Genomic DNA, 6,000 nt, shown 5'->3' on the forward strand with positions numbered 1-6,000 from the left:
TTCAACCTCTTCTTGAGTCCATTTTGGCCAATGATAAATGTTCGTAGCTTGCGGCTGTAGCAATTGGCCACAAACCTAGTGGCTTGAAACAGGAGAATGGAGCTGGGCTCCGAGGGTTCGAGAGTACCTGGCTCCAGGGGTCCCAAACAGACCAGGTTCGGCCCCTTACCGCTGACAAAATCCAAAGGCAGAGAGAGGCAGCAGTGGTAAAACAGGACGGGAATTTATTTCAGTGAGGCCAACGCCGGGGAAGACGTGAACAGTCGCAGAGACTGTGCTGAAAGCACGTCCAGGTTTGCATAAGGACAATGTGGGACAAAGGTCGGTGGGTCCCCGCAGGTGGGCAGTAAAGATCAGGACAATCATCGTATCATTGTCTTGGAGTCAGTCACCTGCCGGAGGGGTCTTGCTGGCTCCGGCAATTGTTGATTGCTTGACATCGGGCAGGGGTAGTTAGTTCGTCCCAGCATCTGCTGATTTGCCCGCAGGGTCTTTTGCTGGAGGTAAGAGATAAGCTGAAAAGAAGAACTTAACCAGTTAGAATGTTTGAAGTCAAAATGGAGATTGTTGGAGTCCTCTTTCAAAAACTTTATTTTGCAGAGGTCATAAGTCTGAAATGGGTTTTGTGGGGATAGGATCAAGAGGTGAGCCGGGCTGTGATGCTGCTGGAGGCTGGGGGGGGGGGATCCATTTTCTTGCCTTTTCCAGCGTCTCTAGGCTGCCCACACTTCTTGGTTCATGGCTCCTTCCTCCATCTCTGAAGTTCATGGCTCCAACCTCTGCTTCACCAACACATTGCCTTTTTCTGATTTTGACCATCTTGCTCTCCTCGTGTTAAGGACCTTTGAGGTGACATTGGGCCTACTTGATAATCCAGGATGATCTCTGCACGCAGGATCCTAAAATTAATCCCCTCCGCAAAGTCCCTTTGCAAGGCAAAAGGTAATGCTCAGAGGTTCCAGGGGTTAGGGTGTAGACATCTTTGGGGGACGTCATTCTGCGTAGCACACTCCCCATGTTCTCAACATGTCTCTGGCTTTCCTGTATTCTCTATTCTGATGAACTCTCCATTATATAGTGGGTATTTTCTCAAGTCACCATGTTTTAGAAAGGACACCTTGCGTATCCTTTCTGAATCCTCACATGCCGCCCCATTTTTCTTCTGATCAGAATTAAGAGATACGCCATTGCTTCTAACATTGTGTATTACACACGAAAAGTCCAAAGCCACTCAGTTTCTTTTTATTGTACGGACCCACGGCGGTCGTTGTGGCTTATTTTCCAATCTTCTTTTCACTCCAAATGATTCATCTTTACCAGTCATGGTAATCTCATTTTCCTCGTCAGGGCTCTGTGTTGGAATGGACACACATGCCTCGATTCTGGCCAGGAAACGTGACAGAGAATCTGACGCAGGTTTCTGGGAAAGCTATCCTTCTTTCTAAGAAAGAGTCCTTGAAGGAAGGCTCCTTATTTTCCCCTTCAGGTGTTACTCTAGCTAGATGGCTAGAAGTCCCAGCCATTATGCCGCCAGCCCAAGGATGAAGCCAAAACTGGAAGACAGTAAAGCCAAGAGAGTCACAGAGATGGGGGGGGGCACTAGTGCCAGAGAGATCATAAATAGATCATTGTGAAAGGTAAGTTCCTCTCATTTGCAAGAAGGGCAAAATCTTTTTTAAAATTGTGATGCTGGGGCGCCTGGGTGGCACAGCGGTTAAGCGTCTGCCTTCGGCTCAGGGCGTGATCCCGGTGATCTGGGATCAAGCCCCACATCAGGCTCTTCTGCTGTGAGCCTGCTTCTTCCTCTCCCACTCCCCCTGCTTGTGTTCCCTCTCTCGCTGGCTGTCTCTATCTCTGTCGAATAAATAAATAAAAAATCTTTAAAAAAAATAAAATAAAATAAAAATTGTGATGCTGTGATTTATAATAAGAAATAGACACTGTATTTGGTTGTTCATCTGATTTCTGGAAAGAGCTCCCCAAACCATTGGAATTTCCTAAGTGATAAGATCAATCAAGGTACCTTTTGTTCTGTTCTGGTGACTTCTGGACCTCACCTAAGGGGGAGGGCTGTTTGCCATTTGAGCCAAATATGGGATTAGAGGGTTGGAGCTTTTGGGTTCATCCCCAACTTCCAGGAAGAGGAGAAGGATTGGATCCAGGTTGAGTTCAATCGCCAATGGTAATGATCAAGTTAATCATGACTACTTAATGAAGCCTCCATAAAAATCCATTGGGACGGGGTTCAGAGAGCTGCTGGGTTGGTGAACCAGTGGATATTTGGGGACAGTGGCCCTTGGAGAACAGGAAGCCCCCCCACCCTTCCCACATCCCTAGCCCGGTGCATCTCGTCCCTCTGGCTGTTCCTGAGTGATATCCTTTTATAACAAACCAGTAACCTAATAAGTCAAGTGTTCCTCTGAGTCCTGTGAGCTGCTCTAGCAAATTAATTGAATCCAAGGTGGGGGTCATGGGTACCTCCAGTCTGTAGCCTGTTGGTCAAAAGCACAGGTGACAATCTGGACTTATGATTGACTTCTGAAGTCACGGGGAGAACTAGGGGAGGTCAGGGGACAGCCTTATAGGACTGAGCTCTTTACCTATGGGAACCGACCCTCTTTCCAGGTAGATGTATCAGAATTGACTTGAATTGTGGGATACCCTGCTAGTGTGTAAGAATTGTTTGGTGGCATGGGGAACCACCCCCTACACACACACACACACACACACACACACACACACACACACACACATTAGGACTGGGTGCAGAATGCTTCTTAATAAATGTACACGCACACCCACCCCCTGCAATGGGGACATAAGTCAGTGTATGAGTGTCAGAACCAGACCAAACCAGACTTGGCCAAGAGCCAGATATAACCCAGGACAGAAACAGAGCCAGAATATACATAGAAAACACAGGGTCGGTGAGAGCCAAGCTTTATTGCTTCATGAGATTCATGCTGGGCTGGACCAGGGCAAACCGCCATGTAGAGGCCGTGTCAAGGCAACAGGCTTGAGCAAAGCAAACTTGAGCAAGACAAAAGGGCCACAGTGACCACGAAGCTGAATGCACACAGGCTCATTAAGCGACCCGCCTTGAAATGGCCACAGACCCTAACTGACCAATTACAAGCAGGCACAGTTCCCAAGATTACCAAAAACGGAAAAATTCCCTACATTCCCATACTCCCTCACTCCACCCTATAACTGTAGCCCCTCACCACCTCTTCGTGGCAGACGGTCTCTCCCTTGCTGTCCTGACCGCTGCTCCCGGTCTCTCCCTTGCTGTCCTGACCGCCGCTCCCTTGCCGTATTCCATAAACTTCTATCTCTCTTGTTCTGCCTTGAGTGAATTCTCTCACTGCCTACACCACTGGCCCCCACCCAGTATGGGTTGCCCCATACTCGAAGTGCAGTTTTCTTGCCTCTGGTGGGTAAACACTTCCAGGTTGTCTCAGTGGACCCTTCAGGGGTGACAGGGAGACCTGGAAACAGATGCATTTTAGACAAGAGAAGAATGTTATCTGCAGATCTGTTCCAGGGTCAGACTTTAGAGAATGGGTTGCCAAATACGGAAGCACTACAGGAATTAGAAGAGGAGAAAAAGTCAGGATCTCCAAGGTTACCAAGTCCGACCATGACACACACACACAAATGTGTTTTCTCGTGAAAATCATATCCATAAAGTTGGTGACATGCCTTCAGATGTCAGCATTACAAAAGTTGAGGAGAAGGATTTTAGGTCAGGGAGGAAACAACTTATAGGACTCAGTTCTCATTAATTTGGGGAGCCACAACTTGACAGAGTGGGTTTGGAGCTGGCTTGACTTAGCTCAGGGTGCAAAGTGTCTGGTTTGGAATTTGCTCCTACCTGGGAGATGTCACATACGTACTCACTCACGATGTTAGCAGTCACAGTGTCCGCAAAGTCGCTTCCCCAAAGAACATGAAATCTAGAAGCCCTGACGGGTATGCCTGAGCCCGCCCTCCCTCGGGCTCCCCTGCATCGATCTCTGGTCCAGTTTGGATGACCATACCCTATCACGCTGAAGAAAGCAACCCCATTGACACTGAAGTGGAAAGCTTTTTTCTTCTTCTTCCTTCTTATATGGCCAGTCTTGTCCTTATCCTTGGAATTTCGATATTTCACTAGAATCTGTCTGAGATCAGGTCTTCCTTCAATTTCTCCTGACCTTGCTGGGCCCTTTATTCACACGCTCCTTCAGCTCAGCCAAACGGCCCTTCACTGACTAGGAAACCACCACCAATAGAATAACGTGCCCCAAATTCTCACCAACAGGCAACTAGAGGGGAGCGTCTGCTCGCCGGAAGTGCTCAGCGGAAGCCAGTGTCCCTGCCTGAAAGACAAGAGGACGGATGTCCACTCCCCTTGGGCTTGGCGCACTGCCCCCTCGGGTACACACGCACCTGGAAGGGAAGGCCTGCCGGCCCTACCCAGCTCGTGCCTTGCTGTGACCTGACGTAGCACCCTGGGATTTCAGGCCCAGTTAGCCATTGTTCAAAGGTGTGGCTGCACCCTTACGATCAAGATAAGCGAACTCCAGGCAAGGCCAGAGGTAACACCTGTGCCAGTTGCGGCCACAGTGAGCCCAGGATGTTGGTCACTCGGAGGGCCAGGCCTTGCTCAGCCACGAAGGAGCTCAAGCCTCCAAACTGGTCAGGAGCTCATTGACTCAGGGCTGCCCCCCCCGGGGGGGGGAGGGTACAGGGCAGAGCTGGACTGGGGCTGGATTTGGAGGCTAAAAGGGGACACCATAGGTCCTCTGGGACAGCGTGAAGCAAGCCCATTCGGTTCCCCACCGAAGGAGACCTTTGGAGTCTGAAAGAGGCAGCATCATCGAGTGGAAAGAGCCGCCCACCTGTAAATCAGGACACCTGGGTTCTAGCCTTGCGGCTGCCATTTCCTGGCTACAAGACCACAGACCGGCCACCTCACCTTGAATTTTAACATTCTTGCCACAAAATGATAAGAATAATTCCTACTTGGTCTATTTCCATAAGCTTTTTTCCCCAGATTTTAATTTTTTTAATGTAATCTCCACCCCCAATGTGGGGCTCGAGCTCACGACCCCCAAGAGCAAGCATCCCACACTCTACGGACTCAGCCAGCCAGGTGACCCTCTATTTCCATAAACTTGAGAGGATCAAAGGATAAAATGTATATAAAAGCGTACCGAGAACTCTACTGAAGGAGGCAAATAGGAGCCCTCCTCCTCCTCTCCAGACATAAGGAGTCTTAGAGATTCTCTAGATTGCTCTGTGTACCCTTTATGACATCAGGGCAAACTGTCTTGTCTTTCTTTGAACACCTTTAATAATAGGCCTCTGATTTGTATCAGTTTCCTGAGGCTGCTGTAACCAGTTGTCACAAACTTAGTGGTTTAAACAACGCCGATGCATTATCTCACAGTTTAGCAAGTCAGAGGTCCAAAGTAGGTCTCGCTGACCGCTCTCAAGGTGTTGGCCGGACTCCATTCCTCCTGGGAAGGCTTAGGAGAGAACCCTAGCTTCTGGAAGCTTCTGGAAGCTGCCCATGTTCCTTGGCTCTTGGCTTTTCCCTCCATCCTCAAAGCTGGCAACACAGATTGAGTCCTTGTCATATCACATCTCTCTCCACCTGCACCCTCAGTTCCCCTTTGCCATGTGACGTAACATATTCATAGATGCCGGGGATTAAGACTCGGACATCTTTGGGGGCCACTCTTCTGCTTAGCATACCCCAGAAGGGGGAGGCTCTTCATTATGCTGAGACATAGTATAAAATCCTCACCTGCCAGTCCTAATTCTGCTCTCACACTATGTGTGACTCCTCTTCTTCCCACAATAGTTCTGGAATGATCTGAGCCAAAGATGCTATTTCTCTCATATTTTTTCTGGGGTGTGTGATCTATCATTGACCCCCCCCTTTCTACTGAAGCCCCCACATCCTACAAAAGTTGAGGTGTCTGGAACCAATGATGCATCCCTGGGTATGGT

The sequence above is a fragment of the Ursus americanus genome, chromosome 14 (genome assembly GCF_024610735.1).
Source record: "Ursus americanus isolate L20-20 chromosome 14, mUrsAme1.1.p, whole genome shotgun sequence".
Classification (NCBI taxonomy): Eukaryota; Metazoa; Chordata; class Mammalia; order Carnivora; family Ursidae; genus Ursus; species Ursus americanus.